Source organism: Bombus huntii, chromosome 3 (assembly GCF_024542735.1).
Source record: "Bombus huntii isolate Logan2020A chromosome 3, iyBomHunt1.1, whole genome shotgun sequence".
Classification (NCBI taxonomy): Eukaryota; Metazoa; Arthropoda; class Insecta; order Hymenoptera; family Apidae; genus Bombus; species Bombus huntii.
In genome coordinates, this window is record NC_066240.1 from 6,558,233 (window position 1) to 6,585,400 (window position 27,168).

The 27,168-nt window shown below is 34.9% G+C and overlaps 1 protein-coding gene and 1 long non-coding RNA gene across 3 annotated transcripts in view; both read right to left on the minus strand.

Annotated features, from left to right (window-relative positions):
* LOC126864181 (furin-like protease 2) overlaps nucleotides 1-27,168 on the minus strand; it is a 412,400-nt gene that overhangs the window by 266,632 nt on the left and 118,600 nt on the right. The gene's annotated exons all lie outside the window — the stretch shown is intronic.
* Nucleotides 1-27,168, minus strand: part of LOC126864185 (uncharacterized) — a 90,702-nt gene that overhangs the window by 27,871 nt on the left and 35,663 nt on the right. The gene's annotated exons all lie outside the window — the stretch shown is intronic.

Here is a 27,168-nt window from a genome sequence, read left to right on the forward strand (position 1 = left end):
TTGCAACGGTATATACCTTATTTGTGATAAGTTTCTTTCGCAGTAATTTTATCCAAGATTGCAGCGAATCTTATCTGGGAATCCACTTTGTTCGCTTTTATGAAGAACTCATTTTTATGAGGAATTATTTCCATGGGCTAGCATTCTTGAAAAAGAGATGCCGAAGATGCAATATTAAGCAGGAAAGAAATTTAGCTAGGTATTAAACGTTTCGAATTACACATTTCCATTTAATTGTAACACTCGTTCTTTATCTCCTGACATCTCTTTGAAACATCTATTATCTAACGCTCTTAACATTACCGTGATAATATATGCAATCGTTCATTTAAATACTTCCTTATATTTTTTACAAATATGTAAATAACAAATATATAATGTTATGTTTAATCGCGCTTCCTTTGTATCTCTTAAAACCTACAAAGAAGAATTGTTTTTCATTTTTCTTTCTTATATCTCTCTATTTCTTGAGAAAATAATCTATATTGTTGCCATTTCATCTTTAAATCTCGTGGAATCATGTTCTGACTAAAGAGAGATTAACTTTTAATTGCATTTGATAACGACACGTTCCAGTATTTTTGCTTTTTTGAATATTATGCAAAGAAAATTATGTAACTTTCATCGTTAATATTATTCTTGATTGTGTATTTTATCTACGAAATGGAACCAAGAAAAGTATAAAAGTATTAATTAAATTGTACAAAATTGTATATTGAAGTAATTTATGAAGATATTTCTGCAAATAATGGAATTGTTTGAAAATAGTTTTATGAGATTTTATAACACCTGAGATTTTCGTTAAAAATAAAAGGTTGAAGGGTTCGTGAAAATTTCAAGTTGAGAGAATTGCGAGTTTAAGATCTCTCAGATTCTGCCTTAGGATGTTTGAATAGTTCCGAAGTTCAAGAGTACGATAATTCAGAAAGTTTCGTCGCCGGAATTTAAAACGCATCGAGGCTTAAAAGCTGATCTATTACCTATTCCTAAGTTTAGATTTTTCCGCGGAAGCTTCAACTTTCCCATGCGGAGCTCAGAATGCACAAGAATCTTTAGAAAATTTTTAATGAATCGCAACTTTCTTGGTAATCTATTTCTTGCTGCATAGAGAATACAAGAATACGCAATTTACATATTCTAAATTAATTTTTTCATACTGACATTCTTATTTATTAAAACCAAGTGACTTTTTATACAGATAATTTAAACAAATATGTAATTACTTTTGTAATGGGCTGTTGAAAGGAAATAACGTAACATAATTTGATATTTTACATTTACTTTATTGACACACATTATTTATCCTATAATAATTGACATTGTGTTGTTTGAGATAATTAAAAAATTATCTTCTTTCAAAAATTATTTTTTCAAATAAATTTTCCCCGACTCTGAAACTTAATTAATTAACATAATAATAATAACAATTTCAAGTAATATTTGCTCAAGCCTGTTTCTAAACTATATAGTCTATTAATTTATGGGACACTAAAAAAACACAATCAACCCATTAAACAAACTCTTTAAAACGGTAAAACACCTGTCTGTGGAAATTACAGGATGAAAGAAATGGTTTGAAATTTTACTTGGCAGCGGCACGATTCGTGTAACGACAAGGGGTCGAAAAGTGGCGAGAAAGAATGGAAAAAGGATAAAGGGAGGGTGGCGACAAGACGATCGTGTCGCGTATTCGCTCACGTCGCCGTGTACACGTTGCACTCGGCCAACGAACAATGCATTAGTCTCCCTCATTACCGAATGCAACATGCCAATTAGGGGAAACGTGCAACTCGCGCTTCCTCTTCCGTCGCTTGTCCCATGTTTCTCGTTTATCTTCAACGCCGGGACAAAAAACATACTGCCACTTTCGAGAACATTCGGCGTTGATGCAGAGGAATTAGAAATTTAGTAATGAAGAAATTAGAAATTCGAAAGTTGGCAAGAATAATTAGAAAATTGCTAAAAATATAAGAAAATATAGGAAATTCTTCGACGATAATGATTGTAACAACATGTTAGAATAGAGACGATGTTAATTATGAAATTTCTTTTTAGAATAATACGAATGTTAGTGTGTGATTATGAATACACCACAAGTGGCTATTTATAAGAATTATTTTTCTGAACATAATTTAGAACGCGGAAGTTTGATAAAGTAGAACGTTCGAGAATAATTGATAATTGGACCGTGGAATTTTACGCATTTTTATATTTTCATGAACGTCACGAAAAAAAAGAAAACAATTGGAATTTAAATGGAGATTTGTTTCACCAGTCGAGTATTATAGTAAACACTTTATTTTGCATATTTTATGTATCTTTGCATTCTATATGTATTATGTATATTTCTGCGCACAAATTTCAAATTTCCTTTAAATAAATAAAAATCCACAGTCTATTGATAACTATCGATTCTGCGTGTCGCCGAAAACTGAAATACAATAAAATCGAATAAACCTGAACATACTATCTTGTTTATATACGAAAATGCTGATTGATAAAACATATCGACGCTATTGGCGTTTAATTTCCAATTCAAAACAGCTGGTTCGAAACATTTAATAACTTATCAACGTTGCCTTACAAATTCATGAAGCGTTTAAAAAATGTACAATTTATTTCGCTGGAAGGCTGAAAAGAAAAGAGAATTAATCCAGTGGATTTTGCGAAAGGTGTGTTTCTTCTAAAATATAAAAAGCGCGCCCTCTATTATCGTTCGTTCATCCAGATGCTAGAATTAAAATTCCTAAAACGAAGATGACCTGGATCCGATTTCGAAGCGGGCGCGCTCATCTGCATTTCAAGCGTGAACTAATTCAGCTTTTTTTACATGCTTCCCTGGACGAGAGAATTCCTTAAGCATTAGAATGTTATCGTGTCCCTGTAATTCTACGTGTAATTGTGTTCACCTCGTTTTACGTGATAAAAAAAAAAAAAAAAAGGAAAAAAACAACGAGCAATAAAGCTTCGCCTGTATTTGTCGTGCTTTGTCTATGACGTGCGGAAAAATCGACTCTTTTGTAACAACTGACATAACCTTCGACAGTTTGATCTTTTTTTTTTATGCTAATAATGTTTTAATATGCAGGAACTAATGCATACATCATGATTTACAAAAATTAACATGTAAATTATACTTTACGAGAACAAAAATTATTTGAAACGATCAAGTATTAAGAGAAGAGAGTATAGTGTAAGAGAAGAAAAAGTGTATAATTGAAAAGCTTGAAAGAGCACATTGTTTCCTCGCTAAATTAAAATTTAGACGATCTCGCGTAATAATTTACCAAAGTTCCGTTGCGTGCACGTACAAACACCGTTCTACATAACGTAAGCATTTTCGAGTAGTTATAGGCGTAGCGATGTGGTAAATAGTAATATCGCGTGCCCAATAAAACTGCAGCAAATAGCACACAACAAGCTCTTTAACTCGTTCAATCACAGTTTCGCTCTAATAATTCACTTGGTTCTGTATTTTCACTTTCATCCAAAAAGTCATTCACATGGCAAACTCAATTGTAAATTTCTAAAATTACACGCTGCTTCCGTATAATCATTTCAACACGCTCGTAAATCTCTCGCGATACAACATTGCCAGAGATTCACGAAAACTCAATTGTTCTACATAAGTAGGAAAACTCGTAACTACGTGGTATTGAATTGAATATGTGGTACATTTGAATCAAATCTAATACTCAAGGTGTGCTTCATAGGACTTGAATGCTAATCGTAAGACGTAGTAGTTCGCGAGTGGCTGCGTGTTTCGAAAATCCACTTCATTATTTCGCCATTTGCGGGAATTGTCAAGTTTCCAAATTTGCGAATCCCTTTTCGTATTTTCACGTTGTCAAATTTCCGGAGTATCGAGCTTCGGGACTTAACAATTTTGCAATGTTGGAACCTCCGGGTTTTGAAACTTTCCAATTCCGCGATATTCGAGTTAACAGGTTTTTAGATTTGCTAATCTTCAAATAGCTCGTATATTATTCTATATATGTGTAACTGCTTCGATGTTCACACGAATTGAAACTCTGCTCGATTTATGGAACCATTGGGCAACGCCATTGTATGACAGTTCCTCTTGTAAACTGTTTAAGCGTTGCGCTAATTATTGAGCTATGCATATATCTTATAAAGTACTTTGGCAATGCAAGAATTGACGCATAGAGTCATACACAGAGAATTGGCACACACCGAAAAAATATTGCTATTTTTAGCCCTTGCTCAGTTCCTCGTTATTTTATAATGTATTTTAAAACCTCCTCAAAGTTACAAGCCTAAACCTCATTCGCATTCATACTGCGTTGGAGTTTTTTTTAAACAGATAAACCTACTCGATTTTACGAAACCATTTATTGCTCGATCTTGCAAACATGCAATCGCTAATTATATATTTTCAATGATCGCTACAACTTTGTCGTTAATGGGATCTATCTTAGAATAAACTCACAAATAAATAAATTAAATGTTAGTCGAGAAACGCTCTTTAAAATGGCGAAAATTTATTTTATATTATCTATGTATAGATTATATGTTGTTTATCGAATGTCGAAACCTACTTGCGACGTACTCAGGCCATCGCTAGTTAATCTAGAAAGGCCGATCGAATGACTTTCGTTTGGTTGATCGAGCGTACGATACAGCTCAGCGAGGGTGGGAAATTGGCGTGGTCGGATATCGAAAACTCTACTGATCGTTCATCGATTCGAAGCATCGCGTCGTCTAGCTCGTCGTGTAATTCTTAGAACGGGCCGGCACTGCTTGAAACGATTCGAAAGGACGCGAAATCAAAGGGGATTTCAGTTTGTACGTTCTTCGTGCGGAACATTTTTCATCGGTTCGTTGACCAATGTTTTCGACAGCCTGTTTGCTATCTAATACGCCTGGAATCTGCGATTTGAGGCTGCACTCTGCACTCTGCACTTTGACCAGTTTACCATCCCCTGTTGCCTCCGTTTTTCTCTTTTCAGAGAAGCAATCGAATAGAGAAGGAATTATTTCGTCTTTTTAGTTGGTTGAAAAGTCAAATTCCCATTGCTTTCTTTCTTTTCTGAGAATTATTTGCTACCATATTCTATTACATTCTACTTGAGAATTTCTGCTATTGTGTTCTACTATGATTTGCTATCGTGATTTGCTCTCGTCAAATAATTTTAGTTAAAGAATTTTGTGACCCTCTTCCTAAGTAGATCATTTGCTTTGAATAGAACGACAATGGAATGAAATCTGTATAAAAGGTGTAGCATATATTGTACTATGTTTAATAAAAAACGTGGAGAAATTCTTCTATATTGGATTACATTTTCATGTATATGCTTGAGCTTAGTAAAAATGATTACAAAATTCATTTATAACCAAAGTAATATTTTAAATAAAAAGATTAAGTCAGCAGATTTAAATTAGAGATTAAAAACTTGTCTTAATTAAGAGATCAAAAACGAACTTCGTACTTAGAAGTTTCACGAAGGGAAGCAAATTGAATCATTTCAAATTACTTTATTCAACCATTTTGTATTTTCTATACAAAATGTTCGTTCAATTCTAACTTCTACTTATCTTTAATTACATATTCTGTGACGAAATCAAGTGATCGCGGTATAAAATTTAGAATGATCCGTCATTTTATGTCGGATGTGTGAAAAAGTTCTGTCGTTTTTATTAGTGTTACGTTTGACCTGGCTGTAATAAATGGGAAAACTTTTAATCGCCATGCAGCTTTGCCGGCTTATTGCGCGTAGCTTTAACTATAAAATATTTTAATTCCTCGAAAAGGGATTTCTTCACGAAATTTCATAAAGTACATTTGCAGTTTCATTATCCACGACCATCAAGCTCAACGATACGATGATAATGATTGTCCTTTCTGTAAAAATGTTCAAAAACTAAGTTTAATCTAAAAGTTCCTATTGTTTTCTTCTCGTAAACGTAACCCAATGCGTCAATGAGTTTTCTCGAATATCGCGAATTTTATTTTAAACCTTTCCTCAATGAAATATATTGTATGCTAGTGGTGAGAGGCAGAATTTTCCAACATTTTTTAGGAGATAGTTTGTTGCTTTAATTTCGTGATACGTGAACGAGTATTTTTTTATACAGTTAACAAACAAGAATTTTATTTTAATTAATATAAAGGAAACGTATTTGAAATTATTGTCATTAATGATAAACGAAATTAAAATAATCCAATTAAAATTATTCTCGTTAATAACAGTGATAGCAGAATACTATAACAGAAATCAAATTGAAATAAAGTTGGTTATTTAATCAAATATTACCGATAAATATCACGAACGTGTGCTTTGCATGGTAGATTTCAAATCTACGCTAATCGTTATTGGATTGCATAATTACCAATCGCCAGAGCAGCTTGTAAATGGCGAAATCGTCGACGTACTTAAATTGCAAAACGTGATAGCGCATGGGAACAAAGGAAACAGTATCCATCACTGTCAACCTCGTTTCTGGGACCTCTTGGAAAACTGTGAACGAAATTTCACACAATCAACTGACAGAACCATCGCTGAAAGAATTGCGTTTGTTACTGTGTTTTCATGAAACTCAATTTCTTTTTTCTTTCATTCGATCTATTCACAATTTTTTCTCTTCTTCTGGTTTAGTTTATAGCGTTATCAGGCTTACGGTTTGAAAAAAAACTAACTTGGGCTATGAATATTTTTAGGATTAATAACAATACAATGGCTGAGTTGTAAATACATGTATTTTTATCGTAAATCGGTCTGTATTATATTTTTTCATGAATCTATAAATTACATAATAATAAGTTAATTATTTTTGATAACGTAATATGTAATAAGTTGCGATAGCCTAAGTTTAGAAAGTGCACTAACAATTATTCTTTCTAGTTTAATTTTTTATTTGATTGAATTAAATTTGTTCGAATGAAATATATTAATATCTGTTTAAAAGACATTTTAATTTAAAGATATCGACTTTATAGTTTCTTTTACTACTGTTTTTCCCTTTTCATACTCGATTATTATGAATAATTTCTATTTTCATAAATTACAGTTTACGTACCACGAGTGTTTAATTAAATAATTCGAAACTAGAAATTGAAACAAAATAAATCGTAAAGTAAAATTGTAAATTTCATGATACAGCGAGAAGTACGCAGCTTTGAATATCTCTTAAGCTTTTCAAACCTATTGTACTTATTTTCTCGATTTATATGCGTTTCAATGCATAATATGTGTCATTGTTCCCTTCAGACGTCGAGTGTTCTCACTAATTGCTTCTTGTAATTCCCGACTACTTTCTGTAAAATAAAACGCGTCTGAAAAATAATTCAACTCTCTCTTCTTTTTACTTCTCTTAAGGATGCAAAAAATTAAAGAAGAACAATTATTTACAACAATCATACACATATGAGCAGTGAATAATTCACGAAATTTAGCGAAACAATCATTTTATTGAAATTTATAGATTGAAAAATCTTCCAGGATACTATTAGTAACATTCACTAACAAAACAAAAAAATGTAGAAAGAAGAGAACTTTCTTGAAAATCCAAAATTATCGTGAAAATGTGAAACCGGTTTCAAGCGTGGAATTCGTTGATTTTAGCGAGTGCAAGGATTCAGAGGGTGAAAAGATCCTAAGTCACTGGAAATGTCTACGACAAATGCGCAAACGCCCACACGTATGTTTCCGTGTAAGCTTACACGATGGGGCAATTAAAGTGATCCAAGTTCGAACAAGTGCAACCGCTTCGACATCGGTACGCTCTTCAATTTGTGCCTAACGATCCAGGAATAATGGTCAGTGCATCTGTCGTAATTAATGGTCACAGTTGCGAGTAGGTGAATTGATCAAAGAAATCATCGAGGGATTAAAGTGCTTCACGCAATCTTACGTCGTCACGTACCACTCAAAGCAAAACGAAACTGTTTGATTTTGGCTTGTTTTTTTTTATTAAAAAATTATTTTTTTTGCTTTTATTTATTTATTTATTTGTGATTCATGGATTTACGATATCTCGTCTCATATTATACTATTCTCACCACAAATTATCTCACTGTCCTTATAATCTCACTAGATTAGAATTAAAACCAAAAGTAAGCTTAACATCGATCTCGACTTGAACTGAAACATATTAAACAATTAAATATAAACACATCTTAGACCTATTATTTTTGGTACAAATTAATATATCCTCATTGCCCTCCCTTTTCCCTTTTTCTCTTCTTTATGGTTTTCTTCGTTGCCTCTCTTCCTGATCCTGTCTCATTCAGAAATTCTTTTTTGTAAAATTCCTCCACGCTCAATTCCTCTTTATTCAAAAGTTAATGTCTTCTTTAATTCGTACAATATCAATTTTACATATCAATACTAAATATCGAATAACTTAACTGACGAGGAACTAATATTAGCATACACAGTTGTCAAAGCAAAAGTTGAGATGCCTAAGTGTGTGTTACGGTGTACAACGAGGAAAGGGAGATATTGCTGGTCGGGTAGCTTTACCAAAATTCTAGCGATAAAGTTGAGAGAGTAACTTTGTCCCGTCGTAAATTCAATCTTTACGAGCTCACTAAAACTTTTAATGCGCGGGTGAACATTACGATCAGACCGTTCCTTTCCACGTCGATTCGATGCAAAGGTATTTGTCGCTTCTCGTTGGCCAAAGGGTAACTTGTAAATTTCTTTTTCCCTCTGTTTTTCCAGCAATACGGTCCTACAGGTGTAAGAAGAAGCAGAAACGTAATTTTGCCAGAGAAAATTATTTTTCCGAACGACTTTTGCACGAACTCGAGAATTTTGCACTGCCTGGCTATTTTAACGTATAAAACTCCCGATAAATGCCAGTTTACACCAGTTAGGAGGATCGACCTTTTGCAAAATCGTTAAAACCTGTTTAAAAATGAATGAGTTTATTATTAACTTAGCAATCCGTCATATAAAACGGTGTACTTCACACTGCTGTTCTCCTCACTTCTTCTTCATTCTGTATCTCTTCACATCTCTTCAGATATCCTTTTTTTCAACTATGTACTCGTAGCAAGCGTGAAATACAGAAAAGGTACAAAAATTACATCGAATAGTAAAACCAAATATCTCATAACTATGCATATTCCAATATTATCTATTGAAATATAACATCCATTTCTGGTCAGACACGAGGTAGTGTTAAGCAAGTATTTTTTTTACTTTAATACTTTATTTAATACTTTATTTGAAAAATTCAACTCAATGAAAAAAAATGTTAACGATTAAATTTTATTTAAAAATATTCTGTTACATTCTGTATTATTCAATGATAGTGAAATATTTTATCCTATGAAATATTGTTTAAATGAAGTTAAATAATTAGTTGCTTACAGTTTTGGATTAAAGGCTTGAGAATATTGGACTCGAAAATCAAATACATATTGCCACAGACATTCTTACACGTCAGATTCAATTAATTGCACATGAAAATATACAAAAATCAACAACAGACGAAGCTTGGGACGAAGGATAAAAGCAAAGGCATCCTCATCTTTTTTCTAAGGAAAAAAGAAAAAAGTTGGCTCCTGTAATATAAAAGTTCGCCGTTTTCTAAGGTATTACAAAGGAAGTTAGCGAATTTCATAAAAGTAATTTAGAAACTTCCCTTTAATGAAATCTTTATTAGACGGGACTTCATTAAGCGCACTTTTGATCAAATAATTCGCTGTAATAATACAGGCTATACTTTTTATAATATTACACCCCGATGATGCATATTTTATGCTTAATTTTAAATAATACGTTCCCCACAATAAAAATATTTCATTCTTATCCTTCCAGTATTTTTATTTTTATTTTTATTTTCATAACCGTTATCACGATTACGATATTGAAATAAAGTAAATTTTTTAAACATCTTTTTAGAATTAAAAATATTAAAAGTCTTTTTGTCCATTGAAGTGCAAACAAGACTAATACGGTGCAGTATTAATTATAATCCATGGATCGCAGGCAGCATGACTAAAGCTTCGAACAAATAACGTGGCGGTCTCAGCACACAATGTGCAAATCTTTTTCATAGTGACATATTCGCCATACTTTAGCCGTTCTAGCTTACCAACCATAAACTTCAACCGAATGAAATTAGTTTCTCGGGCAACTACGAATGAGATCTAGAAACCATAACGAGTTATAGGGAACTAAATTCGCCCGGTTTCATTCGGTGTCGGGAATGGCGTCGGAATATACGTTTTATCGCGGTTTCGCTTTACACCGGATTCTCGTGATGTCACCTACAGATTTCGTGAATCGCCAGAGTTCCTAAGCTAATAGGACAGATATGGTCCATATCGGGGATCGATGTACTCCTGTTTCCACACGACGTTCCGCAGAAATTTCTTCCACTTCCATCAGAAGCTTACAATAAGAGAGTTCTAGTCAATTGGATATCGCTTTTAACGGATGGAACGTTTCCTACGGGCCATTTAATGGCCGCGTAGATGGCGCTAGCTTCGACGCGACCTCTGAAGTTCGACTATAGATTCTAGATCGTTCCGTTGAGGTTATGTTCAATGTATCACTGATAGGTTATGGACGAAACTAGTGAATGTTTCGCGGTAATCTTTGTCGTTCGATCAAGTTTAAAAATGGCCATTTGGTTTGGAAAAGTTTGTTGATGATCGGCGGAGTGGAAATGGTATTGAAGTTTCAGAAACAGCATTTTATTGTTGAAATCTTGGATATTGCGAATACATAGCGTCGTAGAATATCAGCGATCGAATATCAAGAATAAGATTCGCATCGTTGGTCATTTCTGAGGCTCTATGGACTTTGGAAATAGGTCCACGGTTTCACAGAAATTTATTGGTGATTTGTAAGACCGAAGCGGTAACAAAGTTTCCAAAGGATCTCTGTACTTTTAACACTCCAATTCTTTTAGACTAGTGGTTCTTAACCCGGGTACACTGCAACCATCTCGTTGTTCGGTTATTAAAACTTTTATAATTTGATAAAATTTGTTAAGTGTTTGTACCATTTTCTCTGTTTATTGATACATGTAATTCAAGTTATAGAACATTTAATTCTATACAATTCTATAGAATTCAAACTACCCGCCAACCGACATTTTTACTTTTGCTTTGTTTTACCGGCACTCATTTGCCGAATAGAATAGATCACGAGAGAAGAAGGGCAATTTAGGACTTAAAAAATCGATTCTCGATTGTCCATGTAAAATTAATAGTAGATTTGTTATTAACTGTTATTGTATTTAATTTAATTATTCCCAAAATAAACTCGATTTTCCAGAATCGATCGTCTGATTATATATATGTAATAATGTGCATCCTTAGGATAAACCAGACAGTCGATTCTGGAGAATCGAGATTATTTTGGGAATAATTAAATTAAATGTACGTATATGTCGGAGATGAAAGGGACACTGGGGCCTTCCCTTTGGAATTCTTCGGAAAATTCTCAATATTTTAGTCTCAAGTCAAGATTTGTGATAATGAGCTTGGGCTCGAGGCGACAACTAGTCGTTGAACGTAGCCGCGGTCACGGGATGAACGTTTTTACTTAACAGAAATATGGAGTAATTCTATAGCCCTACTTAAAAGAAATAGTTGTAGCGGCACGCGACAGTAAACATTCAAACAGTTTCTGTCCCGTGGCTCGCCACACACAGACCCTATTCTTCGGGCAAGATGATTACCAGATGTCGATGCATCTTCACAGTACATGTTCAGCTAGCCTGAGGATCCGCTATAAATTTAGATCCTTCAAACGAACAAACAGTCTTTATCCTAATAGTCCCTAAATCTACCACCTACGCCGGGAAGATATGGGAAATTTGCTTTTCTCACGAACGACGCTTCCCGCTAGCAACTTTCTCTCAAGGGCGGTTAGCATCCTTCTTCAACCAACACCAACATAGAAATTAACCAATTAACAGGAACGTCCATTTCCCTCACCTTCCGAACGAAGGTTTTCGTCGACGAATCCGATGATCTCGTGCCCTTAAACACATCCCATCATAGTTTTCCTCTGCAGCATCATCGTGACGGAAAGTCATTCTCTCGTGAGGTTTCATTAGCGAGTTACATAGCGTCTTTACGCTCGGCGAATATTCTACGTTTTAACAAAGAGTTAGTTCAATAATACTTGTACCGTAAACAAGCAAGTTGAGTACAACTTGGACTTTGGAAAAAAGCGCATTTTGTTATCCCGTTGACCGTGGATTTGTTATTGAACTCAGGATCATTGTCATTAACATCTCGAGTATCTAATTACCACGGTTACTTGTCAAATTCTGTAATAATCATATTTGTGTTAGTAAATATCTTCTCTATTGCATAACAACAATGTCTAACCCAAATGAAGATTCGTTTTACGCCCCTAACTCTAATCATAATGTGAACCCGACATATATATATGCTTCACTTTTATATTTCCACTGTTACACGTGTATTATTATTATCTTCCAAACCCTTTTGGAAGAGTTTACCCTTACCCTTTGAAGAGTACCACGTACGTTCACTTCTCAAAATTCGTGATATTCCTATTATTTTAAAAACTGTCTGCAGAAGCGCGCCTAAATACATCGCCAAACACCTGGTTCCCGCAAAACAGAAATGTAGAACGTCGTTAGACTGGCAAATAGCCACGGTTCGAAATCAACCATGACAAATTCGCGCCATTAAGATCGTAAACGGCGTTCGTGGGAAATTAGCACGTCACGGGGACGATTCGTTGGTGGCTTCGTTATTTGTAACTGGTCAACACCGGAGGAAAAACGTGCGGTGAAAACGGGTCTCGAAAAAAGATGCACGGCGCGATGATACGTTAAGTGGGCTGCGGTCTCTTTTAATTGCCAAGAGGCCAGCGCCGTTGACTTTTGTTCCGCCTTTTTGCAGCTCAAGGAAATTAATGATCGCGCCTGTGTTTCGGATGCTATTAATCTCGTCCAGCTGTCACGAACTGAAGTAAAAATACGCCTAGACAGTCGCCGCCTACGTTCACTATCGAGCAATTATTTTATCTTCAGCCAACCCGGAATAACGTTAATTGCCGGACACGTAAATTCTCCGCGTTACGTGAATACGTTTTACGTTTCACGGCATGGAAAAGGTTGTTAAGATTCACACTCGGAAACGGTGTGTACGTATGGACAATAATTCGGAGTTTTTGAATACAAGATGATATTCATTCGTTTGCAACGATGTTGAGAACTATTTATTTCGACGATCGTTGGTCGACGGTTGATATTCTTCATAAATGTTATAAGAACATGGTAGAAAGTTAAGCGAACCAGTGTTGCGTGTTTGATTAAATAATTGTATTTAGACAATAGACATATCGTTACACTTCACGCGTATGTAGGTATGTTAGCACAATAAACTTCATGTTATACATGTTATACAATCTGCTTGTTCATTCGTGAAGTGTGGCTTCTGACTTTTAGCAGAAACCGACATGTCATAAATTCGCACATAATCAAAGGCTTTAACAGGACTTTCTAAACCAACAGGCATTAGCTTTCCTGAATTGCTCGTGAATTATACTCCATTCCTAGTTTGTGCACTCGCGTATACTTGTGCTCAGAAAACTATCTCGAAGGGAACATTTTGGCCACTGATTTACGTGCCATGTTTCCACGGGTTGTATTTTCAACTTCCAGAAACGTTGAAAATCAAACAGTTAAAGAATATTGTAACTCTTCAGTCCAGTCAGTAAAATCTTTAATCGCGCGTAGATTGTGGATTTTTATACGTTTAAGGTAAAATTTAAGATACAATACATTTTTCTTTTATCATTTAAATCGTCTTTAGTCCAAGTTAAATTATTTGGAAAAATTCTTTAGGATTTCAACGATATCTATTTTAGATTACAAAATATTTAGAATAGTTATTATACTAGTAAATACCAATGAACATATGATAAACATTTACGCTATGAAGTAATAAATTCTAAATTGTAGTAATAATTGTTCTTAAAGAGCTGCATTTTAATTCACTTGAGCCGATCAGAAAACGTAATCTTACTCCACGGTAGCACATCGCGTGCTAATTTCCATTATCCGGGAATAATTCTTGGTAAAGAAAATTAAAACGTTACCATAATTTTGCACAATGAAACGCGGTGTGTCTTGTTAAGACTTTGTAGATGGCGGATCGCTAAAGCGTTCGCATAGTTTGTTATCAACGTTGAAAAGGCATCGGAACTTACATGAAAATAACTTAAACGCTCGGTAAATGAGTATATGTCACGAAAGACTAATAAATTTACTTGTAAAAATGGCAGAGGAGTTTGTAATCGCCAAAGTTCGATCAAAAAATGTTGCTACTAATAGTTTCCTACGTATTATCGTAATTATTATAATTCGTATTACTATTAAAAGAATTAAAACTTCATAATACTTCTGCTTGTAAGCCTTAGGATGTAACTTTTAATCAAACTTTCACGTTTAATAAATTACGAATTTTAAATTACTCGCTTGATAAATTACAAAAATTCGGAGCGACACGACTGCTGCTAATAGTTGCTTTACAGATGTTACACCACTTTCTCTTAGTGCATGATGCGGCCTGCATACGTGGCTAGAAGAGTCTACGTAGAAAGTGAAACAAGCATTCACGCAGCTCACCTACGAAGCACTAGTATTTAGTTTAACCCTCCTATTGTATTCACGAAGACTTCCGCTAATTACATAACGGCTGAAATTGTAGGCATTTTTGACAAATCTAGTAAGACGAAACAGTTCCGTGTTTTATGCAAATAGTATACATACATCACAAGGAAATATCTATAATAGAGAAAATCAGGAAACTTGAATTTAATAAAATACAAAATACAATAATCATTATTTTAAAATTCAACTCGTAATGGAACTCATTGCTTTACAATTTTTTTTATAATTTATAACTTTCCTCATTGTTCCTCGTATTAAGTTTGATCATACATTAGTAAATGAATCGCGCGTTATCAAACTGCTAGAAAACGTTACTTGGAAACTTGATCTTTGGTGATTTGATCGTGTTGAAGTAATTACTTCAAGAAAAACTACATCTTTATTTATGTATATCCTGGAAACTGCTATTACGTAGAAATATTCTAAATAAGGAAAGGTGCGTATTATTGTGTTGAATAATACACATTATGTTTTGGATTGCAAGGTCTAGGAACAAAGGAACTAATTAACAGATTTCTATTTATATTCCCTGTAGCCTCTAGTTAAAGCTATAAGGTTAACTTTTTTGGTAATGTCCTTTTGCTATAAATATATGAATGTGCTCCTTATCATTCCATTGTCTAGTAACACTAAGAGAGTAAGGATCTGAATCAGCATAAACTTATACTTATACATTACACTTATACTTTTAATTATTTCAATATACTTTTCTATTACAAATTCATCCACTCGTTCTTCAATCAGTCAACCTCAACCTCAACAGATCGAAAGTCATCGACATCATATGAGGCTCAAAATTATCAATTATATCGAACCGATTTCTCCTAACAAACCAGATATCCTTGGTTACGGTTACTAAGAGCTTACGGCTGTATTGACTGCAATTTTTATCAACTGACAATCGTAGGAACGACAGGAAGACAGAACGTTCGGTCGAACGAACGAAACATACCCAACGAAAACGATTTCTAGCGACGCTCGACAGCTCTTCCTTCTGAAGGATAATTTATACGAGTCGCTTGAAAATCGAAAGGATTCCAAAGGAAGCGATATCCTGTTTGAAATGTTTAAGGTCGTAGTTGTAAAATAAATGAATATTATAATTTACGACATTTGCAGTAAAACAATCTAAAAGCAATAATTTTCAAGAAGTTTGGACGCATGTTTAACATCTTTCCATTCTTTCGTTTACTAAAACTGGTCCATTTAGGTAACAGTAGATAAAGTTTCTTAAGAAAGAGTTTCCTACGGCACTTCGAATTGCTTTGTACTTTAAAGTTTTTACAATGATTCTATTCTGTGCTTCGTCAAATCTCTATCTTTCGATAATATCGTAATTCCACGAAGATTCTTTTATAAAGATGATTTTTAACTTTGTTAGAAATTTGTATATAATATAATAATATCGTAAATAATATCGTAAGCTCAAACGAGCAACTTAAATTGAATGGAAACCTGTTGATTTTTTTCTGTTATTTTATTATTATGGCAGTAAAAGCGGATATTATTGGATCATTCGAAAAGCTAAAGCTTAAGAAACAATTCGCGAAAGTACAGATGGTAAAAACTCTAATTCTAATTAAATATTCCTCAAGTTTCGCTACGAGTTTTTTGGACTGTTTAATAAAAGACTTGGTATAGTATCGAGAAAGTATCGATCCGATTAATTATAAACGATAACACCGAGTGTCAAAGCAGGAACATCAATCTAATGAATTATTTTTATCGTATCGTACTAATGGAAATCAAATATCTCGATCGTGGTTCGTTATTCAACGATGCATAATCGTCGCCATTTATTCTTCGTGCGTCATTAATGTGGCTGCATATAATGGCAAACAGTGTTACCAATGACCGTAATCGATTGCACGCGATTTATACCATTACTGGTATGCGGAACATTGACATTACAATTACTAAATATCGTTTCGAACAAACAGTTAACTTCATTATATCGCCGCAGTCCACCCGCCGATTCCTCAGAACGCTCGAAATAATTTGGAAACTGTCCAGATCAAAAATTTCTTTCGAAAAATACCATTATCAAAGAATTACGATTACTTTATTCAATTGTTAACCAATTTTATTGTAAGAGATATTATTATATCTCCGTCTTTGTAAACAAATTTATACTGCGAACGCTTTGTTTAATAGCTGAGATATCGATATGTATGTAAACTATAAATATGAGAAAATAGATTAGATCGAATAGAAATATCAAAAATAACAATAAATGTTACAACATTCAGAATAGAAGACAACCAACATTCTTTCCATCTCAGTTTCGTTAACGCTCCAAGTGTGTCTCTCAATCATCATCGATGTGCGGCGTTATACATATTGTAATCAAAATTATATTACTTCTGAGATGAATAAAGATTGTTTTGAATGACTTTAATATTAATATTTAGCATTAATAATATTGTAGCATTTAAAATCTGACACGTAAAAACTTGCAAGTCGAAGTATGATGAGAATAAGTTGGATTTGCCGGTCGATATTCACAATTAAAAGCGTTAAGGGTTAAATTACTGCGTTGGGACGACGAATTTAACCTACAAAAGGAAGTCTAGTCGACAGGTTGGCTTAGGTCGACAGAAAACGCCGCGAAAAATAACGTACGCGCCGCGACACGCGGCCACTGAGTCATCGCATTTTTACAATTCGTTCATTCGATTCACCGAATATCTGATGTCACGGGAATCGAATGAAAGCATCCGTTATACCAGTTCGCAGCCACGGAGATCTCGTTTGCAAAAAGAATCGCCACTTTTTCAATACCTCCCGAGGATTTGCGGAATACGATCTGCGGATTCGGCTAGTTTCGCGCACAGCCGCATTAAGAAACTCGACTGAGAAACTCGCAGCATCGTCGAATTGGCCTGCTATCGGACAGTGTACAGAATTTCTAAAATAAGGACAATAAAATCATTAGTTACAATTTCTTGTTACATAAAACTGCAACTTTCTATGGCTACGTAAAGAAGAAAATTTGTCGAAATCTGGACTGGAATAGTTTCAGGAAAACACAGTGATTCAAGTTGATCGATTTATCCTCGAATTTCGCATTCCAACAAGCTATGGAAAATCCCTTTCGTCGCGTCCTCCTCGATTTTCCATACGATGAGTCCTCTACTGCTTAACCCCTTCGCATTCTACGTTGCGCGCCACTCTGATATCCTTATTCTCGTCGTAAAAGCCCTCGTTGGCTCACGTTGTAAGTGACTGATATTTACCTATTGAGAATCTGAATTTGAGAACTATTTGAAAGTTTGGAAACTTCTTGGAGAAATGTTACCACTTTTGTAAATGAAGATAACAATCAAATTACGATACTTCTTTATTCTATTAATTTATAATGAATTTATATGATAGAATTAATTAATTTATATAATAGAAGATGTTCTCTCCATGACGAATTTCAGAAATTAATATGTTTCTCTAACACTTTCGTGTTACATATTATTTTACTATTTGCAACATTCAAACTTATCGACGTGTTAATTAATTAAATAATAGTAATGACGGGGTTATTGATTTCCCCATGGGATTCTAAGTTATAAGACACTCTCTTGAAGTCTATCTCGTCTTACAAAGTAGCTTAATTTTTCTCTTATTCTTCTACGATTTCTAACATTCCTCCGTATCGTTCAAATCATTTAAATTCAATCAAATCATTTACCAAAGAACTCAGTGAACTTGCCCACTCCTTGTTTATTGAGAATATGCATATATAATATATATTTTCTTGGACAATAAACGTTATATATATAAAAAAAAAAAAATCAGTGAGCTACCCCGTGAAAAGGAACCATACTCGCAACCGCATGGGTGGTAAAGAAAGGGTTAATCTCGTGTTTATAAAAATGTATAGTGAACTCGACAATGAAAACAATTCGTTTCGTATTGTAATCTTTAAATCATACAGTTCGTTCACTTCGTTCTATTAATTTTTCACGCGGCAATTAAAATATTTTCTGAATCCCCTCGGCGAAAACTAAATTTCCGGTCAGTGGTACACCACGCGAGTAAACACACAGCCTGATAATTGGCGACTTGCAACCTCGAATAGAAGGGATATATGATATAGAGGAACACAGAGGACGAAGGTTTCTGAATCGCGTTAGCGCTCGTTCAACTTCAATTATACACGGATTCCACGAGAACGGCCGTTACAGGAGGATTAATTAAAATTGAATATCTCGTTGAAATTTAATTGCATGATCAAAGCGAGACAGTAGAACGAGGGGCAAAACGTGGCCGACCAATAGCCGACTCCGCAGGGATAATCGACGTGATTGTCGGCGTCAAGCCGGATATGCGTGGTCTCTCGGTCGATTTGTTAGCTTTTAAGCGCTATTGCATCCGTTCGATAATACGCGGAATAATTTGATAACACCGAGGCAACGTTACACCGGCCACGCGTGCATGTTGCACGTATGACCGGTTCCAGATCGATCGTGGAGAAAAAGTGGCCTCTCAACCCTCTTCTACCTTTCGTTCCTGCGTCTACTTTATATGAAAGCTCCTACAAAATCGTATATTCATGATCCGAGGTCTACAACGTTTTAATTGCACAAACTATTCGGATAAAAGAGCAATCACTTTTCTCATATGAAATTTCACTTTCACGAATACAGATTAACTGACGGTTTCCTTTTTGGCTGTCGAGTCACATAACTCATTGAACGTACGAACCATCGACTTCCTTTTTCGAACGAATGCTTTGGCATGAGAAGGCTATTCTTCGTTACCGGTTACGTTTATTTGTTTCCATTCGTGTAAATTCGTCGTTATCATCGTCTTTATCTCAGTGAAGCCATTTCATTACATCGGTATATTTTAGGTTTTTCTACTGCTGCCAGTAACACAACAATCTACGTGCTTTGAACAATTTGTAATATCATGTTTTTGTTTCTTAATTTCTGTAATTGTGGTTTCTCCAACGCCGTGTATTTTTACTTTATTCTTCTTGTTTCGATTTTTTCTTTTATACTTCCCAGTTTTTTAATTGTGTCGTATTTTATTTTGATACTTAGAACACTGTTAGTTTCATACTAAATCCTAATCTTCAGAATTCATTCGATCGAATACAGGAAAGAATACGTAGTATATTATACTAATAAAATGTGTGTATATTTGGAATGGAAAAAGGCAGCAGTTACTGGGAAATATTATGCTCGGAGAATGGGTGTTTGGGTTAGGGTAGCTCTACTGTGAGTGCTTATATAGTTTTGTAATTTAGAAAATGCAGTAGGATCTTGATTGTCTGAACTGAATAGAAAATACAGTACAACATTCGGGGGTTTAGATCTTCGAGTTACGCAGTTTCGAATAAGAAACGTTTAACAAACGAAAATTTATTTTGCACAGACTTTACACATGTGTTAGGTTTTTCGATTCATAAATATTCAAAGATGCAGAGACGTGTAAGAAACCTAACGGTAGACATTACATACACGCTTCTGACTGGACTAACAAAAAACAATCAGTTTGCATGTGAGTAGCAAAGACGCGACAAAGGACAATAGTTTCGGTGGAGGAAAGGGGGACACGATGCTTCGAGTTTCAGAGACAACGGTGATAAAACTTTAACTTATAACTTCGATTTGTAGAGGTCGAGCTTCTCCGAATTCGAGTTGCAGAGATAAAATAATGCATCTAAATGCGGAGAAAATAAATCGAGATGAAGGAAGTTTATATTTAGATTTATAGAAGTTTTTACAACGGAGCAGAAGAGAAAAAAACGAAATTGTTGTTGTATAGAGGATTCCAAATTATATATATTCGAATTACCGACATTCTGCTGTAGACACGTAGAAATATCTAAGCATTCGATTCTATATAACACCATATGAAAGCACTTTCTACTAACAAAAATTAGTTTTTTTTGAAAAAAAAAGTAGCTTACGGTAGACGAGAAATCCAAGAAACTTTTTTAATGGGACCAACGCGAAGACGTATCCTACGAGATACAAGAGGAATCATCTGGATTGGTCGAGACATTTCGAAGAAATCAGCGAACATACATACAAAAAGGAAAAAGAAAGAGTATACTCGTCGAATTGGAATATCTTCTTTCTTTTTCAAAGTCGATATAAAAAGCATTGCCCATTAATATCGTTAATAGGTGTTTCTATCCTGAAATCATTATTGGAAATGGTGCAAGTCTTTCGAATAATACTGTGTATCAAAGGGTGCCATGTGATCACGCTGAAACCTAGTTTCCATTCTTATTCCGGTCCAGTTTCGAATTATAAACCGCAATACTTTTTCACCTCCTTCTCCTCGCAACTGTCTCCCCTTTTATCGTTGCACACTGTCGCGTACCTGGTTCTCAATCCCTTTGCTTCAGTACACCACCATCTCTCTGTCTGTCTATCTTTCCTTCTTTCACAGACTTTTCCGCTTATTTCACGCGGGACATGTACGTACACATGTTCCAGCGATATCAAGAACGTGCTATCCGACGACCGCTCGTCGGATATCGACTTTTCTTCCGTATTCCGCCGAGAGACGAACGACTCTCGTCGACGAGTAACGTCACGATTATATTTTCTCGCCTGGAATAACGGCTCGTACGATTGTCTACCACACTTTTCCATTGGCCAACGCGGCCAATAATCAATCGTTGACGGCAACTTTGTTTCTATATTGCGTTCTATATATTTCCATACTTATTTATTTATTTGTTCAGTAGTCGATGGTTTACATTTACACTTTTAAAAGTAAAATAGATTATGCAAAAAAAAAAAAAGAAAAAATCAAGTGAGTCGTGTCGCAATTGAGAGAACTGTCTCACGCGAACCATTGTACCAGCTAGATAAAATCAGCGAGGGAAATAGAGCAGGAAATTCTTGCGGTTCTTTGAAATATTTATCAGGACAGCCTGGTTGTAAGCAAAGATCACGAGAGAAGGGCTGGGCTGTGCCGTGTTGGACGAGAAAGTCCAGAGATTTCAGTATTGCCAAGAAAATCCAGCGAGGATCTCGTTTGTTCAGAGAAAAATTCCTAACGACTTTGAATCTCTTCCGCGGAAGAACTTCTAACAGGTGGAACAAAATGGGGGATCTTTAACCCTCGATGGTGTAGCCGTGACACGGCTGGCGAATACCGGATCCTTTCCACCAGAATCTCAACTTTCTTTCTAACGTTCTATACTAAGAGTTCAAACTTAACTTTTATCGTATTATTTTTCAGAATTTCCTTCTTTTCATTCCTTTCTTTAAATAACGTAATTCGTATTGCTTCTATAGAATAGTTTTCTTTACCAAACGGAATTTGAAAATGGTTCTATAATAGTTCTGAAAAGATATAATTCACCAATTACATTTCTTTTTTTCGAGCTTCTCTTCTTATTCGACGTACCTGCGCCAAAGGAAATAAAAACGAGAATCGAATGTTTCTTCGAGAACATCGCTAATATCCCAAGGATTGAAATTGCATAAAATTGCATAAAAAAGCACATCAAAAATGCAACGGAAAAGTTTCCTCGTAAAAATATTTGTTTCCAGTGAAGTTACACGCGCGACAAGTAATTCTCTGAGGAATATCACAACGAATATAATTACAACGTAACAATCAGGCGAAGGTAAAATAATTTTAATATCGTCACGTTAAATTTATTTCAGTGATTAAAACGCGACCGATGAAAGAATTTAAGGCGCACCTAGCAGACATTAAGCTTAATACCGTGCTGATTTCGCTGTAGATTCGAAGAAATGCATTTGACGAATGGGGAACGCTTTATGGTATTATTGCCTTGCGACATGAGCGTTCTCTGACTTCCAAGAAATCAACAGCTACATAATTGCATGCAACTTTATATCAAGCAGAAAATAATTTCACGTACGATTCTATCTTTCTATTAGATTACTCAAGAGTTTCGTAGCGAAAATGAAGAAAGATTCGATTACAATTAGGCTTTTTGCATTCTATAACCTTAAGAGTCTTTCTCAAAAATGATATTAGCGCACGATATTATTTTTCTATTTCTTCTTCAAACATTTATTACTTCTATCTGCTCGAAAATGAATTTTACGAAATGTACATTACTATTCCGAAATCTTGTATACGCATATTCAATATATCAAGGTACAGTCTCGTCAAATTATATTTGACATCGATCATTTTCAATTCGCCTATCTCGATCCAATTTGATCATTCTGCTTTACGATCGTTTAAACGATTTTCAAAAAACTTGAAAAATCATTCGATTTATATTCCAAAACGCTTCAGTAACTACCATTCCGCGAGTCACGAAACATAGTTTACGTCGTGTTGGAATTCCGCTGGCATCAGTTTATGCATTGTATCTTCGATAAACTGGTTCTGCCTGTTCGAAATAACAAATTAAATCCTTTCATGTTGATTGTTCGCGCGATCTAAGAAACGAGCAACCGATGCGATGGAGTACTTTCACAGACGATGTTTCGAATAATTTCAGGTTTATTAGGCTGCCGCCTCTATCCTCTCGAGAAACAATCTCTGGCAGTTTGTTTGATCGAGGTCGAACGATATGCACGAACCGACGATGGATCACGAAAGTCACGCTTGTGATACTTGTGTTTCGTGAGGCGAACACGAATTTTCAAAATCAGCAGGGCGAGTAATTTGCTGGTACGAGCTACTACATTTTTTACATCGAATGTCAAATGTCATTTGCTTCAGTTGCTATTGTTCAATATTTTGAATCGTGCCTTCATCTATTTCTATTAATTTGCTAATTGGATCATCCCTTAATCTTAATATGCGTGTACGAGGATCGTCCAAAAGGTATTACGTGTTTACGTACAGAAACAACGTGTAAAACGATGAAATGTACTTATAAAAGGTCACCGAGCTTCTTTCGTATATCGACATAAATCATGCCAAATTTTATGTTTAAATATTTAATATTGTCGTAGTATGACGCGTCTAAAATCGCGATACGATTTGAAAATCCCGTCGACACTTTTACGATTTTCGAGCACTGAAAACTTTCTTGCAAAAGGAATTCACCACCGAATTACAGCAGTTTACGGTACGAAAATCATTGATGAATCATTGGAATGACGATAGGTGCGGGAATTCGATAGGTTTAGAGAAACTGTGTGTGATCGTAAGTGTTCGGGCCCAAGAACGTGTCTGCAACTTTGTTGCAAACGCTAGACGCATCGAACGAGCCAGATTACCATTTCCTATTTTCTTTTTCTTTTTTTTTTTTTCGAAACTTAAAGAGTTGTTTGATCGATAATGCTTCGCAAGAAACGAGGATTTAAAGGACTACGTACGACGATGGTTATGTGAACTGGCGGCGGAATTGTATGACGAAGGTATACAAAAACTAGTACAACGTTATGATTAGTGTTCAAATATACCTGGTGACTGCAATGAAAAATAACTTGGTATATATATTAAAGTAACAAATGAAGAAAACCTTTTAAGATGCATTTGTATCGTTGTTATTTCAAAACAAGTATTACTTCCTGAACGATCCTCGTATAAACTTTCATAGCAAAAAAAAATATTAGTTGTTATTCCTTGATTCTCATATACGCTCATCATCATTTTCAATCCAAGTATATTTTTCAGCTATTGATAAGTTACTTTGGTTTGAGAGAGATACGACAAAATCGTTGTTGATATGGTTGATTTTTGGTTTCAATTTTATGCTAAAGATTTTCTTCAAATATTAAGAGTGCTTTTATACGTTGAAATGGAAGTATACTAAGAAATGAAAATTCGATGATCCCAGTTGTACGACGTATTAGAGACGTTAATATGTACGTAGGAATTATTTAAATAAATACTTTCTTATATTGCGAATATAAATATCTCGCAGAAAGTTTGCGCATTTATAGATCTAATTCTGTCGCCATTGAACACTAAAAATTATAAACTCGAGTGGAAAAGAAGATACATAAAAGCGGCAAACATTGTGTAATTATGTTTCTTTTACGTCGCGCGGCTTCCATCGCGGTTTTCGTGTTTTATCTCGCGACCCGAAAGTCGACAAGACTTTCTTATACGCGTTTGCTGGAACAGATAGCACAGCGAAATAAATTGCGATTGTTCGATCGTACGTAAGCACAAAGTACGCTCTCCCGATATATCCCTTTTCTCGCCTGTACAAAGACATTGATAAAGTCTCTTCACCGATCGTGCGAAAGTATTTGACTTTTCGCCCGAACGATCGGTATTTTGTCGGAGCAGCGACATACGAGTTACAGCTACGATATATTTTCTCAATAGAAAAATTTCATTCCATCTAGAAAATCGATCCGTCGAATAGAAGTGTTGGAGTATGCGAGAAGTTTTGAATATTTCATCATTAATCCGTTAACTTATACGATAGTTGCAACAATTCAAAAACTGTTTCAATATTAAATTATGGATTATAATTATTTAGCCAATATCGTTCACGTGGCAGCTTCTGGAAATTCACTCGAAGAAATTAACCCCTGGAAAGCGCGAAATATAATCGTTTCTCGAATACTAATAACGGAAAAGCTACAAATTTTGAATTGTATCGTGGTTATAGCAAATAAACGACATATTATACTGTACGTTCGCGAGACATTCACTGTAACAATAAAACAACAAGCTCGAGAAATTGCCTGGAATATAGGTAATATGTTTCACTCGAAACGAGTGACGTCGAACAATCCTTTTAAATCTTTTTACATCAGTTTGATATACACTGTACGGGTTTACGAGACGTTAAATAAGTTAGTAAGCCCCGAGGCAACGTCGATTTGCGAGGATAAAAAAGTTTATTCGCGAAAGCCGCAGACGAATCGCTAGTACGCACGCGACAACGAACACTGACGAGGGCTTTTTTCCAAACGTAACGTATAAATCAGAAGGAAAAGAGGTTTTGTCATTGGTACCGAGAACTGTGTGTTTCACTTGATGGACGCAAATATGTGTCAGCGAATATGGTTAATTTTTGTTCGTGATGGAACGTTGAAAACGCTTAAAAATGTTTGCCCAACAATGGAGGACTATGTTTTTATTTTGTGCCAGGTCTTGGAATCTATGTTTCGTCAGAATTTCGAATAAAATTATTAACTACTATATTAATATATAATATAATTACTATAAATTTAATTAATATTCTTCGAGTTTTTAGGATTTCTGATAAAATATTGTTCACGTGTAACATAGATTGGAGTTTTGTAAGTAACATTCAAATGAATGTAATTCAAAAATATAGTGGAATTTTTATATTCTCGTTCCTGACAGCGGTTGTTTTACTCTAAAAGAATAAATAAAATACGAGAAAGTTCTGGTTTCTGCGTATATACATAATCGTTTAACAGGGAAATTAAAAATAGGTAGAAGCGCGAAATAGCCTCATAATCAGAGAATGGCGAAATTTCGTGACGTTTGCGGAAAGAGAAGGGAGAAAAGAGAAAGACCACGATATTTTAATTTATTTTTAAACGAGGCCAGCAGCTGTTAAATACAATGAACAGTGTCGAGTTTATGACACGGACGTGATTTCTTCGTTATTTTTTACAATATCCATAACAATCTCCATGCTCCATATCTAACAATATACATGTTCTTTTTACTTTACCATTCGGGGTATTCAATAACTGAAACTTCTTTCTCTGAAACATATGAGAAAGTATAAATGGCTATTAAAAGGAACATTAATCCATTGAAATAACCTCGTCCGTCTACTTTTAAAACTCGTATAAAAGGATGTATGAGATGAATATGCATCGCTTCAAAAAGAAGGAACAGAACATTTTCATACTTAATTTTTTTCAGACAATCTCCTCAAATGAAGATAATCATTTGAATTGATGCGTATGTACTCGTACGAAGAATATGTACAATAGTTGCTCAGAATCAATCATAAATCGATCGGTCATGTTCAAGGCTATTCAGCCATGTATCATACAAATTCATATGTTCTCCATATTCAAATCAGTTGCTCAATATTCATCTTTCAGCCTCAAGCTGCATGAAAGTCGCGTACCTATCACTGACATATTAAATTTCGTCTAGTTTCACGACCTCACGATCATCACATCGCATCTAACTTTTAGATTATGCGAGCATCAGAAACCAGAACTTCCACATTGAATCAAGTTGCCTTCATAATGATACTAAAACATCAGAATACATTATATTTTAATTAACATTAAAACGGTATGTCAGCATCTCATCAGACGAAGCTATCAATTTCTTTTTACAAATTTCACACTTTCATTGTAATTAACCAATTGTTTAATAATTATTTAGTTATTTAATCAACTTCCAATCTTCAAACAAAAAAAGAAAAAGAATCCGCTCATTCCTATCCCACCGCAACCCAACTCCACTGTACCACGCAAAGGATCGAATTTTATCATTTACAGAGCGTAACAAAAAGATTCTGCAAGTTCACAGATAGCGTTTCGTCGGGAAATTTCCACGGCGAGGGAAGAAACATCGACGAAACTTTTCGAGACACGCGCGCCACGGATCAAGACGCGTCGCCATTATCCAGAAGCTACTTCTATTAAGCAAAACAACTTCGTCTTTGTCTTGAACGCG